The 14,448-nt window shown below is 29.6% G+C and overlaps 1 pseudogene; it reads left to right on the plus strand.

The window, feature by feature from the left end:
* The first annotated feature begins 5,468 nt into the window (after positions 1-5,468).
* On the plus strand, positions 5,469-7,495 carry LOC149893969 (uncharacterized; annotated as a pseudogene).
* The last annotated feature ends 6,953 nt before the right edge of the window (positions 7,496-14,448 follow it).

The following is a 14,448-nucleotide window of genomic DNA, read 5'->3' on the forward strand; positions in this document are numbered from 1 at the left end:
CGATGGTATTAAGTATATGAGATGTCTAAAAGGTGAAAGATTTGCTCCTCAGCATCAAACAGTTAAACATGGTGGTGATAATATAATGGTTTGGGGATCTTTCAGTCTTGATTCTATTGGTCCTCCTAATCGCATCGAAGGAATAAAGGATTAGAATGTTGAATTTAGATATATACAAGAATGTTATGTTGCCACATGGAAAGGACAAAATGCCTGGTTGGATTCTCCAGCAAGACAACGATCTAAAGCACCGTGCAAGTTCTATATAAATTTTTTTCAATTTGAAAAAAATATTTTTCAATTTGAAAAAAATATTTTTCAATTTGAAAAAAATATTTTTCAATTTGAAAAAAATATTTTTCAATTTGAAAAAAATATTTTTCAATTTGAAAAAAATATTTTTCAATTTGAAAAAAATATTTTTCAATTTGAAAAAAATATTTTTCAATTTGAAAAAAATATTTTTCAATTTGAAAAAAATATTTTTCAATTTGAAAAAAATAATTTTCAATTTGAAAAAAATATTTTTCAATTTGAAAAAAATAATTTTCAATTTGAAAAAAATATTTTTCAATTTGAAAAAAATATTTTTCAATTTGAAAAAATTCCAATTTTGGACTGGTCTTCTCATAACCCAGATTTAAATCCAATGGAACATTATTGGGAACATTTTGACCGTCAAGGCGAAAAACCGACTAATAAAAATGATTTATTCCAGATGCTTTCGTATTGTTGGGAAAATATCCCCATAGATGTTCTTATCAACTTGGTTGACTCTATATCTTGTTGTTTTCAAGCAATATTAAAATCTATAGGCTAACAAAGTACTGATGTGCTGTGATGAAAAAATGTGAAGGAATTAGAAATTAGGGAATGGAAATTTTGACGAAAATAAAAACGGAATTAGAAATTAAATATTTTCGGAATTCGGTCGAATTCCGAAAATATTTTAAATTTTTTTTTATGTCTATAAAATAATAAAAATAACTTATTTGAGATAATTCATTGTTATTTATTGCATAAAAAATAATTCCTTTAATAATAAAAATGACACATAAAATTATGCCAAATTTAATTAGTACAGAAACATTCTAATATGGTATATCATTTAATAATAAAAAATATAAAATTATTGTTTTATTTGCCTAAAGTATGCCTTGAGGAAGCAGAGATTACTTAAAGCTGCGTCTCCGGGTCTCGTTCGAGCTTTAGCACAAAAGTTACCAGCAATTGAGAAAGCTCGCTCAGACTCCACGCTCGATGGCGGAATCAAAATCAAATGTGAGTATGCGGACTCTAATATTTTGCCACGAACGCCGTTCTCTTCAAAGAATTTCATTTCAGATTTAATTTTTGAAATTAAGCTCATATTTATTATTTGTTGAGTTGAGATGGACTTTATGTTAGACGATAAATTCAATTGAATTTTGTTCTCCAACTTTTGCATTAATGTTATGGCTTAGTTTGTTTTTCCAACATCACTTCTATCACATCGTCAGCTTCTGACTGCTCGTCTGAGGAAGTTTCCATGTTAGTGTTAAATATCAATCTTTGTGCAGAGTTTTCAATAACTTTGGTTATTGTTTTTTCAATGGTCTAGTGAAAGATGCGTGAATCTCACTTTTTCCGCCATTGCGTAAATACTGAAGAGTTCCAGACACATTAGTTCGTCTTTCGCTTATTCGGTCTTCTAACTTCTTTAATTTTAATGAAAGTTCATTAGATCCGAAATTCTCAGATCAGAAAATGCTGCATCAGCAGAAAGCAGATTTGCATCTTCTCGACAAAGGGCTTCAACAGTAAGCTTCACTGTGAGAAGTGCAGAGATAATGTTTTTAATTGACAAAATTTCAGCATCAAGAATAACGATATCAGATGCAATGTCAACCAATGTTTTTCTAACACAGCTTTTTAGCTTTTTAAACCTTTCAAGCATTTCGACTAAGCTATTCCATCTAGTTCTAGTGTCCATAATAAGTTTTAACTGTTTTCCAAATTCTTTCACGTATACTTAAAGAATATCATTTGATGTTCTCGAAAAACGAAATTTCTTTGCAATCGAAAGAACTTTTTTGATGAGAAAACTGAATCCAAGTTCTTCAGTTTCAACAAGCTCAGCTTCATTATAAGTTTGTTCAATCAAGCCAACATTTTCCTCTTCAATGTATTCCTTACCCGATTCATCAAAGTCACTTACTTGATCTTCTACACTAACATTTTCTGTATATGTGTGAGCCACCAGTTCAGTTGCATTCGAATTATTATACAGGACATCAATTACAGCTAAATGTTTCTCATGTGCGAAGCATAACTGATGATTAAATGGCAAAAGCCGTAAAACTTTTTGCATCACAGCTGCCCCATCAGTTGTTATAAACGTTATATCTTTATCGATATTTAGATTGTTGTCTTGCAATGCGGTTTTTAGCCGTAATGCATTTCTCTGCAGGAAAACGTCCTTCAACAGGTACTAAACCTAAATTCCAAAACTGTTTCTTGCCATGGACATTCACATTTAAATAACGTCTGTTTCTTGAAGATGTCCATTCACTTAGAGTTAAACAAAACTTTGTTCCATCTTCTTTTAAATTTATAAAACCCATTTTAGCCCGCATTTTTTGCGCGTATTTTAAAACCATTTTGCGAATCGACTTAGGTGATTTTGGTAATACATAATCTCGAGCGACTTTAGCCAAAAACAAATTTCTCAAATCGAAAGACGTACAGAAAACTTTGAATGGTATGTTATCTAAGACACACATTCGTGATACGATTCCAGAAAGTGATTCATTTTTTTTTTTTCAAGAAATAGTTTGTAATTATCATTTTTGATGCGCTGCTTTCTGGACCTTCAACTTGCAAGACATCCCGTTTTAATGCATTAATATTGTGTATTGTTCTTAAATGCGTGTGCTGCGGTGTTGTCGTAGAACCAGCGGTTTTTACTATTTCATAACATATTTTACATTTTGCTGTTAGTTTTTTCGATCCACTTAAAAAATGAATCCGAACAGAATTTTGATTTTTACATTGCTTTGTGTATTCCGAATAACTTTCCTTTGAAGACATTTTAGAATGTGCTGTTGACAATAATTTAACTTGTTAAACAAAACAAAATTAAAATTAAATAGTTATCAAATAATGTTGTTAAATTAAAACTGCTATTATTCCTGCTATTATTTGCTTACCTATTTAAAAAATATTAATCCGAATAATATTAATCTCGGTAAACGGGTTGGCTCGTTTGCCGAGCCAGCCCGCTTTCCATATAAACAGGCCCTAATTCAATACACATCGCACTCCAATAACCAAATCTCAATACCGTTGAAAATCGTAAAATATAAGAACACGAGGTTATACCAAATATTAATATTATTACAAGTGGATATGAAATGAAGTCATGAAATCGTTAACTGCAATTTAGGAATGTTTTCTCTATGTGTACTTATAATATGTAGGATAACTGTAATTTACAATTGTTTTCTTTATTTCTTCTTATGGAATTAGAATGTAGAATATTTAAATGTACAGAAACAAAAACACAATTTAAAAGATGGAGAGAGCACAAAAAAATAATTCCGTAATTCTCGAAATTTCGAATTTCGAGATGCAATCCCTATTAGAATTAATCTCTTTTTTGAGTTTTTTCTTTTATTAATAAACTTTTGCACGATTATGTTTTCAATAAAGTTTGAATTTCTTCCTTCCGTTACAAGTTATCATTTTTTGAGTAAGTTATACTATGTAATCACATTATAGGAACAACTGTTAAAAATTTCATTCATTTTCAGTGAAAAGTCAAAAAGTTATGACGAAAAAACATGAAAAATTTAGCTGTTTATAAACATTTGCACGTTTCTGTAAGTAAGAAAGTAGAGGGACGCAGTGCGTGTGCATTAAAAATCTGAAGAATCCTTATTTACCTCCGATTGAATTGAAAAGTAAAATGCAACAATTTGAAAACTAACAATTTGAAAACTGACCAATAGATAACAAATTAAAACATAAACTCATCTCTGAAATCGAGTTGCTTTTTCATCAAAATTTATTTAAAACACTACGTAATACTAATCAATAACTTGAAATCAATAAAACTTAAACTAACTAGCATAAAGGATCAAAACAAACATTAAAAAACCTATAGCATTTTTTAAACTGGAACAAAGCGAACATGTGAAGTTACTAACTTCCCGCCTTAAAACAACTTCAGGGTCCTTAAGGGCAACCCCTTCAGGGACCCTTATGAAAATGTCCGCGCTAAATATCAGGGTCCTTTAAGGGCAACCCTAAAGCGGCTAAAAAAAAACCACGCTTTACTACCCATCCTGTATGAGTAGTAAAGCGTGGTTGTTTTTTTAAACTAGTAATACTCAATAGTTAAACATAGTTTATATAATAATATTTATATAAATCATCATTACATGATATCTTTAATTATAAAAGTTAATAATCTCTGCATATAAAAAGATGTTAATTGTTTTATTTTATTTTATTGTCTCAAGTCAAACACCACTTGTCAAACTTTTGACTCACACTCAGACAGATTCATATTTGTACAACTTTTCACAAAAGATGTAGATTGCACTTACTTTTGAGCTGATTTTCCAGGCTATCAAAAAACTTCTGCTTCCCATGTGTTCCAGGCCTATTGATCTTCTGCTGTAAGTCATGCGCCAGCAATTTGTTAAGCACCCGTGAAATGTGCTTATACACAGTCAACCCTCCTTCACGCTTCATCCATGTTAACTAAAAAAGATCAGTTAACAACTGAAATATATTATATCATCATTCATACTATATTCCCTTGCCAAGGGTAACACATCATGGCTATACTTTCTTAATCAGAAATTGGTAAAAACTTACCATATTTTTTGGGTGCTTTTCAGTCTCACAATATTTCTGCAGAGAAGTAAAGATAGGAAATTGTGTATGACAGACATTCTGATCAACAGGATCACTAGAAACACGTTCCTCCTATCTTCCCTGTCACTACTCAAGATTGGTCAACTTTGACTGGATCATATTCAGTTCACAAAAAAGGTGCGCACTCATAAAAAACTGTCCTGTTATAATAACCACAATAAACAATATACTACTTAAAATATTAGACTACTGCAATTCGTTTTATAAGCCAACATTTTATAAAATAATTACTTAGCCCTAGTAATACAAAACATTCAAACCTTGTGTACTAAATGGCTCAACTTTAAGCCGGCTGCAAATACCAAGCATACTATCATGCATACCCAGTTAACTTGAATCAGAGGAATCACGGGGACTTAACTAAAGTTACAACAAATATTATTTTCAATAGTTATATAACTTAAACAATTTACAATTACCCCTTGAAAAAAAAATCTATAGCAGTTTTGTACAATCATAAAACTAATCCTTAGCTAATATAAAAGTATATTTCTAATTTAATTTAATTTAATAAGATATGCACACCAATACATATTTTATATGTATTTCTTAGGCCGTATGTACTCCAACATATGGACTAAAACGACTGCAGCAATTCAATACTGATCATCCTCAGCACTTTTGAATTCATCTTGCTTTGCTGAACAAAAACTAATGCTAAATATAAATTGTTGCTCTAAGAAGATAGCTGATGTTGACCTACTGACATTGACTTTATAAAGTTATAAAAACAAATTGTGATAGTAAAATGGCTAATACAACCGTAAAAACGCTTTAAGTAAAACATCAGTTGTTAATCGCTGCATTCACCTCGGCTTTAAGTTCATAAAGTATTTGCTACGAAAAATGTTCGATTACGAAAATTAGTAACAGCATGGCCTACTTTATTTATACGGCCGGATATTTTGCATTTTGAAAAAAAAAATAAAAGGCCAGTTTTTTCGTAAGGCGTTTTTAAAAAAGCAACTGGAGTTTCAAAGAATATGGTCAACAAATGTTGCATTGTGAATTGTCGTTCAAATTATGATGGTGAAGTATATACAGTAGTATTTTCGTTTCCAAGAAATGAAGAGTTGAAAAAAAATTGGATTAAATTTGTAAATAGAAAAGATTGGACACCTAATTCTTCCGTAATATGCATCAAACATTTTGAAAAAAAATATTATAACAAAGGTAATACAAATTATCGTTTTCGATTAATAAAAAAACTGAAGCCTATTCCAAATATTTTTGATTGCACAAATTTGCCTGAAGAAGGTCTATCACAGCTTATAAAATCTTCTAATTCATTAAGAAAATCACCAACTAAAAGAATATTTCAGCCAGATCAATATAGACAGTTTTTATTGAGTGATTTGATTAATAACTTTAATGATATTACTGAAAGTCTTGCTCCAGATGGTTTTTCATTCTTGAAGTATGATGATTATGTAATTTTTTATAAATTGAGTCATAGTACTTTATCTATTCCTGAAGTTACAGAGTGCATTCACGTAAACAATGAGATGCATGTTAAATTATTTTATAAAGGTTCACCCCTGCCATTGCCTCAGTGGTTTTGTCATGGAAGAGATTGTTGTTTATCTTGTAAAAGTATGTTTTATAATTTTCCTACCTACATTAAATCAGAAGCTGAACAATTTTCATCTATATTGACTGAATTACAGCAAATTAAATATATGAAGAAACTTACTTTTTCAGCCAATATTATAAAGTATTCACTGATGTTATGATATACTTCTACACAGTCATACCAACTTTTGCGTGAAGAATTGCCTTTACCATCAATATCTTTACTTAAAAAAATAACTAGTGGAAATATTGATGCTCTAAGTTGTGCAAAACATTTAAAACTAGAAAGGAAGATATCTCACGACATTTGCTTGATTTTTGATAAAATGTACTTGCAAAGATGTGAAGAGTATTTTGGTGGAGAGATGATTGGTAGTGATGAGTTTGGAGAATTGTACAATGGAATAGTTTGTTTTGTGATAGTTGGCCTGAAACAAAACATTCCATATGTGATTGAATCATCACCTAAAAAAACAATGCTGAATGGTTGAAAGAAGGTACTTTTGAATGTCTTCATATTCTAACGGAATGTGAATTTAATGTTAGAGTTATTGTGTGTGACAACCATTCCTTTAATGTTTCTTGTTTTAAAAAAATCCTTTGTGCATCAAATCAACAAGCTGAAGATTTGTTTTTTATTTACAGTCTAAAAAAGATATACTTTTGTTTTGATGTTGTACATCTTTTTAAAAGTATCAGAAATAACTTGTTAAATTGTAAAAGATTTTTATTTCCAGATTTGATGGATTTAAAGATCCTATAATTGTATGTGGTGGAGAAATAAAATGGAGCACCTTCCACAATATTTATGAAAAAAGACCTCGCTCTTAATGCTGGTTTGCGTAATGTACCAAAAATAACAGTGAAAGTATTACATCCAGGCAATTTTAAACAAAAAGTTTCTTTAGTGCTTGCAATTTTTGATGAAACTACTTCTGCAGCAATTCACTCATATTTCCCTGATCTTAAAAGTAGTGCAGATTTTTTGACATTATTTTAAAAGTGATGGGTTTTATCAAATTCATGTCAGTATTTAACGTGTAATATTTTAGGTAATGCAGTTGTTTCTGGAGATAAAAAATCTGAATTTTTTAGGGAAATGGCTCACTGGATTGAAGCTTGGCAATTATAAAAGTTACCAAACTGTGAGAAGTTTACTTTAAGTGCTCAAACAGCTGCAGCATTAATAAGAACACTTAATTGTTATGCCTCGTTGATTGAGGACTTACTTAATGACAGATATAACTTTGTTTTAACTGGGAGGTTTCAAAGTGACCCATTAGAAAGGAGATTTTGACAATATAGACAAATGAATGGTGGAAGATTTTTGGTCGGTTTAAAAGATATCACTATTTCTGAAAAAATATTAAAAATCAAAAGTATAGTTAAAGAAAGTATTAACTTTGATGATAGTATAAAAATGCCACTTGAGTCAGAAAATAATTTAACAGATTTGAAAAACTTTCTTCTTGATATCAATACAGCTCCAGAAATGTACTCCAGAAATCATGAGTCTAGCACCAGAAAGTAGATAAGTAGGTGCTCATATTGCTGGATATATAGCAAAGAAACTAAAAAAGCGCTTTGGTACATGTTGCCAAGAATTTTTATGTTGTGCTAATATTGATGAAAGCAATCCTGATCATACTTATTTAACAATTATTTTTTGGGGTGGTCTCACTATTTTTCACCATCACTTTTGGATTATGTTTGCACATCGTTTGCTAAGATTGACTAATCTTATAACAAAATAAAGAAATTTAATTTACATGCACAACAAGCTTTAGAATATTTGTTAAATCACTTTTGTGACTCTTTTCAGACTTTTTCTTGTCCTTAATAATAAAAGAATTATCTCTACCAGCGAAGTAGCTGTTGATCATGTAAAATCTTTTAAAAAGAGAACATTTGGAAAAACTCAATAAATTATATATAATACAATTATTTTTTATTTTGATGAAAAAAGATTTAAATATTTTATACAAATATTCTTGTTTTTTAAATTGTGTCTGTTTACTTAAATTCTAAATTTTAAAATAAAGGCTTGTTTAATATCTTTTTATTTATTTATTTCTTATATAATATTCGTTTAGTATCTAAATTTATGAATATAAACTACTTTTGTCAAGTTTTTAAATTTAGAAAGTAAAATACATTTGCAAATATTCAAAAAGTCTTAAGTTTTCGAAACATTACGATTTTGAAAACTGGCTTTCTATTTTTTTTTTCAAAATGCAAAATATCCGGCCGTATAAATAAAGTAGGCCATTGTAACAGAAAGCTTTACTTGAAAAAAGGATATTAGCTTAAAGTTAATAAGATAGGGTAGTAGCTCCTTCTCTTCTAAGCCTGGTCTTCAGAGGATCCAAAATCGAGAAAAAACTCCGTCGGAGTTGAGAAAAAATCGGAGCTTCGATAAAACTTTGTTATAAATTAAAAAAATAAACTATCTAGTTGATAATTAAACATTGTTCTTATATTTAATTTTTTTATTTTTATATATTTCGATTTATAATTTATAATAAATTTTTAAAAAAATTATATTTTTATATTCTTTAGTACTTAGATATTTTTCTTATCGCAATCTTTTAACAAACAAGTTTTATCAAATAAATGGCTTTCTAACCAGCATCGGTTAGGAAGAAGGCGTGAACTTTCAGTTAAATGCCCTTCCGCGGTGCTCTGTAATAAAGACTTCTTGGGGTACCCAGTGGCGTATCTAGGGTAGGGCAGGCAGGGCACGTGCCATGGGCGCCAACCTGAAAGGGGCGCAAAAGAGACAATGTTATTAAGAAATTTGCAGCATTTAAAGCTAGAAAAATAAATTTGTAATATATGTTACATAAACAAATTGTTTATTTATAATGAATAATAAAGTTTTATTAAAAGTTTGTGTCATCATTTATTAAAAAATTGTAATTAAGCACTTTATGTGGGGGAGGAGGGACGCGAGATCGATGTTTGCCCCAGGCGCTATTTAACCTAGGTACGCCACTGGGGGTACCTACAGTAAAAACTAAAAAAAGAATATTAAAAAAGTATTTATTCTTAGATAAATAAATAAAAAGTATTTATTCTTAGATAAATAAATATTTTCATCTTTTTAAAATAATATTTTAAAAAGATGAAAACATTTATCATTTCATCAGAAAGTGAACTACGAAACTTTGTGACAAATCTGGAAGACGAGGAGAAAACTCTTTCTGCTTCTAAGGAAGTTGCTTGAATTCTGAGGATGGCTAGTTCAAATTTCAAAACTGCTTCTGATTTCACACCAGTTACTTCGTATTCTTTTAACTGATCGGTGAAGGTCTTGACTTTTTTTTGTAAAGGTAAACTACTAAATAGTTAAAATACATTAACTAATATCACACACGCATCATATTTTAAAAGTTACTGTTTACAATATCTTTGCTTAAAAATTAAAAAATTCTTACTTTTTGACAAAAAAAGATATTTTATTATGCATTACATTTTATTATACCGCAACTGATTTTTGTGGATTTAAAAACTTCTATTATTAAAAAGATACTATTATAATCAAAAGAGTTTCTGAAATAGTACAATGGAAAAGTACGAGTATGTTCTATTATATGGTTTGGAATAGAATAAGCTTTTTTTTTGAGGTTTTTTCCACCACCACCACCTGTCCCACTGTGCATTACTAATTGCTTTGCGATGTAAATTTGTGTTGATATTGAACAAAGAGAACACTTATATTTTGAAAACAACATGACCTATTGTAAAAGCAGCGTAGAAATAAAATAAGAATTAAATTATTTTACGAGTAAAAATTGATATTTTCTAAAAACCTCGTCGGAGTTCCGTCGAGGTTTCTCGATTTCTCTCGAACTCCAAAACTCCGAAAAACCGAGAAAAATCCGACGAGACGGAGTTCCGAATGGATCCTTTGCTGGTCTTTTGTTATTCATTTTCTTGAAAGCAATTTCTTACGATAGAAAAAAAAAAATCATCGCTGTTAATCTTCCACTTTCGGTTTGTAGGCACTGTTTTTTGGAATGTTTGACAGCATGGTAACAAATCAACCTGGTAACAGCGCAATAAATGTAAGCGGGCTAAAAAAGTATGCACCCTACGTAAAATGACTCGTTCGTTTACATCTTATTTGTATATCAAGAAACTCCATTCTACATGTACTTCCTTGGTTTATACTCTATCTTCAACATAATCCCCCTCTCTAAACTTTTAGGCCTTCAAAATCTGACAAAAATGTATTTTTAATAATAAGAAAAGAGAAATTGATAATTTCATATAAAATTGATGTAAAACAGGCTTTGATACTATAATTTATATTTATCCTGAAAATGGCTGATAAACAATCAATATTCGAGTCTGAGCAAAAGATTGTATTTAAAACTTACGATTTTTTATTGGTTAAATTTATAACTTTAAACTCTCAACATAGTTTGGTTAAATGATACATTAAAACAAACACAACAAGATTTTCATTTTAAAATAAAAACTTTAACACTTGAATCCATTGAGCAGATTGCTATTGTGGGGAATTATTTCAACCTTCCCTGAGACACTAATGAGTCACTGTTATCTTTATGAACTTGATATTATATTTCCCATCTGACTGCGAATCATACAATTTAAAAACTCAATTCCCTTTTTATACAGTTTTACAATGTATAAAAAGGGAATTGAGTTTTTAAATTGTATGATTTACATTAAATACATTAAGACCTTACATGCATTAACAACGAAATACATTATCACCTTCACACATTAGCACCTACATACATTAACACCTACACACATTATCACCTACACACACGCTAATTGCATCTTGAAGACGTTATTCACAACACTATAGATGAGCCAATTTAAAATGTAGTAGATAAAGAAAATCATGCAACTATATATCTAATTGAAGACATAAGTGGATGAAGGTGTTATGTTACACCAATATAGAACTAAGATATTAGGAGTTAAAGTTTTGAACACATATTGTTCTAGATATTTTTATATAGCAAAGATATGTTGATATTTATGGAGGGATATAGTAACCAAACACTTAAGATTGTGTATGTAATATTTAATTTCATGAAAAAAATGTGTTGTACATGTTTTTTTCATGAAAATTTGTACATAACGCCTTTATCCACTTATGTCTTCAATTATAAAAGCACTCCCAGTAGATCTAAGTAGGTCAGTAGATACTGACTCGTCATTTAACTCACTATTGGTTAGTTTTTTGAGGTCACGAATTTCTAATTTTTGGTAACAAAAAGCACAATTTAATGTGTGTTTCACCTTGTTTTTCAATTCATATGGAGTTTTGTTTCAACTTTAACAGTTCTATTCTTTATTTTTATCGACTTGTTGAACTTAATTGTTCCCTTTAAAAACAACGCTTTGAATCTGAACTCAAACTCGACTATATTTATCATGCAGTTTCCACCCTTGAATATGTAACAAGAGTACAAAAAGATGGGTTTTTAATATAAGTTTTAATGTTACTTCAAGAAATTTTTTTTATATTTAATATTTGAGGAGTGTAAGGGAAAAAAGAATGTCATTTAATAAAAATGTCAAAAAGAATATTTGGCGACTTTATTATTGTTTTGTCAAATAGATTGTTACTCGATGTTGGGTTTTTCAGAAGAAATATTAGGGGTGGGGCTATAAAGAGCTAAAAGTAGGTACGTGCGTATCTGCGATTTACGGCACCAATTTCAAAGATAAAATCTGTGACCATTTTTTCACCGCGTGCTCGAGGTAGGTGTCGAAAGGATGGATTTTTCTCGTCTTTTTTTTAGAATTTTATATTGACTTAGATAATATTTTAAAAGTAGAGTGTTGTAAGCTTATTGCTTTTTTTTTTTTTTTTTTTTTGTAGTTACTAACATTTTTAGTGATTTCATTGCTATTGAAAACTTCATTCCTGTTCTGGAAGTGAATTGGCATTGAAGGGATGATGGGTTTTTTTTCTAACTTTTGAATCAATTTTATATATCTACTTTCTATGTGCTTGCCAAATTTCATTAAAAAATAATGACACGCTCATATTCTTTTTTTGCACGCAGTAAAGGTACCAAATATTCTTCTGTTGTAGAGGTTGGTGGTGGTGGGGGGGGAATCACAATTATGAACATTTTGCATATTTGACTTTTTTATTCATTAAAAAATTGTTTTTTTTGGAAAAATGAAACTTTATTTAAAATATTGGTGATTTTTTTAAAGTATTTAAAACATGATTTACACACACACATAAACCATATTCTGTTATTAGTTGAATAAAAATATAACCGAGGCAAAGTAGTGCGCTAAAAACTAAACAAAGAAGTTCAATTATAAAACCATCGTAAACCGAACGCTAATTTTTTAAGTTGGTGCAGTTTTCTAAAGCATTCTTTATAATGAATTTTTGTCACTTAAATGGGCATAACTTTTAGTAGAATCATTAGTTTTTTATGAAATTTTCACCATTGTAATACTGATTTAAAGCTCTTTACAATGATATATAATAATTAAATATTTGAATAGTTTAAAAATTTTGCACACGTACCTACTAAAAGAAACTTGATATTTATTGATCTTCTGTAGTAGCAGCGTGACAGTTTCTGTTTTTTATGTCTCAGAGAATATTTTTAATCACTCATCGCAACGAATTGTTTTGTATTTTACACTTCGCAGTTAGTACATAAGCTTGTATCCAATGTGTTCCATACGCGGACAGCAATATCTTAAAATCTACAAAAATTGAAGTTCAATGTTAATTTCTATTAACTTTAAAATAAAACAGAAATCTATTTTTATAATAAAGTTGCAAAATATTGTCAAAAGAGATGTATATGGTTCTCTTGGGATTGTAATAAGTAATATATAGGAAATGTTTAGAGTATCATACATTTGATTATTAAATGAAACAAATTATGTAGAGATTCGCAATTTTTTGTTTGTTTCTGGTTTTAATTTCCTTACTTATTCAACATGTGGTCTCCTTTAGTCAGACTGACAATTTTATGATTTTGATCTAAATTTAAAGATGAAAAGCTTCACTTAAAAATTTCACTTGTAAATAAATTTTTTTTAACTGCATTCTGTACATTTTGAGTTTTTGGTTAACAGACATTTTGAGTTTTTGGTTAACAGGTAAAAATTTCACTTGTAAATAAATTTTTTTTAACTGCATTCTGTACATTTTGAGTTTTTGGTTAACAGAAGCACACTCTTTTGTTAACCAAAAAGGTCGCTCTCATAACTTTAGATAGAGGTAAAAACTGAGTTCTTAATTTTTATCATAATAATGATTTTAACAAAATTGAAAACAAGTATTTTTTGTTTGTTTGAAAGTTCCGATAACAAAAAGTATAAAAACATTTTTGTTATCCTCAGCGTTCCTGCAAGTTCTGCCTCCTTAGAGCGCTTGTTCAGGGCTTCCAGCCTGAGAGTCGCGAAGGGAAGAAATCGCATGGATCCTCTAAAGGCTGAAAAACTGCTCTTCATCAAGAGCAACTACTCTAAGTTTGAGAGAAAAATGTTGCTCAAATTCTGTTCAGAAAAAAAAAGCTCTTTATCAGTTTTAAATGAGGAGCCTGATGACATCGAGGAAGCCCTGTTGTTGCATTTAATGTTATGGATGACATGCATGTCATTGAAGAAGACAAAGAATTTGTCGAAAATGATTTTTTAAAACTAGGTTCAGACTTTTTTTTAATTTATTTCTGTTAAGAAACTCATGAAAACAGTCTCCGAATGAGTACATCTCCAAACTTTAAATGTTAATTTTGTAATCAGTGTTAGGTAAAAATTCTTAGGTGAAAATGCTATACTTATTCTATGATGATAAAGCAACTAATGTGTTTAGAAAGTTAACTTTTCGTACCAAAACTGCATTCATTTACATTAGGGTGGTCCTTAATTTTCAAAGTTTGATTTTTGTACAGGGCACCCTTGAATTTTGTTTATATGCATGCATAAAAA

The sequence above is a fragment of the Hydra viridissima genome, unplaced genomic scaffold, assembly GCF_058129835.1.
Source record: "Hydra viridissima isolate aposymbiotic clone 2 unplaced genomic scaffold, HvirCarnegie_v1 scaffold_1, whole genome shotgun sequence".
NCBI classification, from domain to species: Eukaryota; Metazoa; Cnidaria; class Hydrozoa; order Anthoathecata; family Hydridae; genus Hydra; species Hydra viridissima.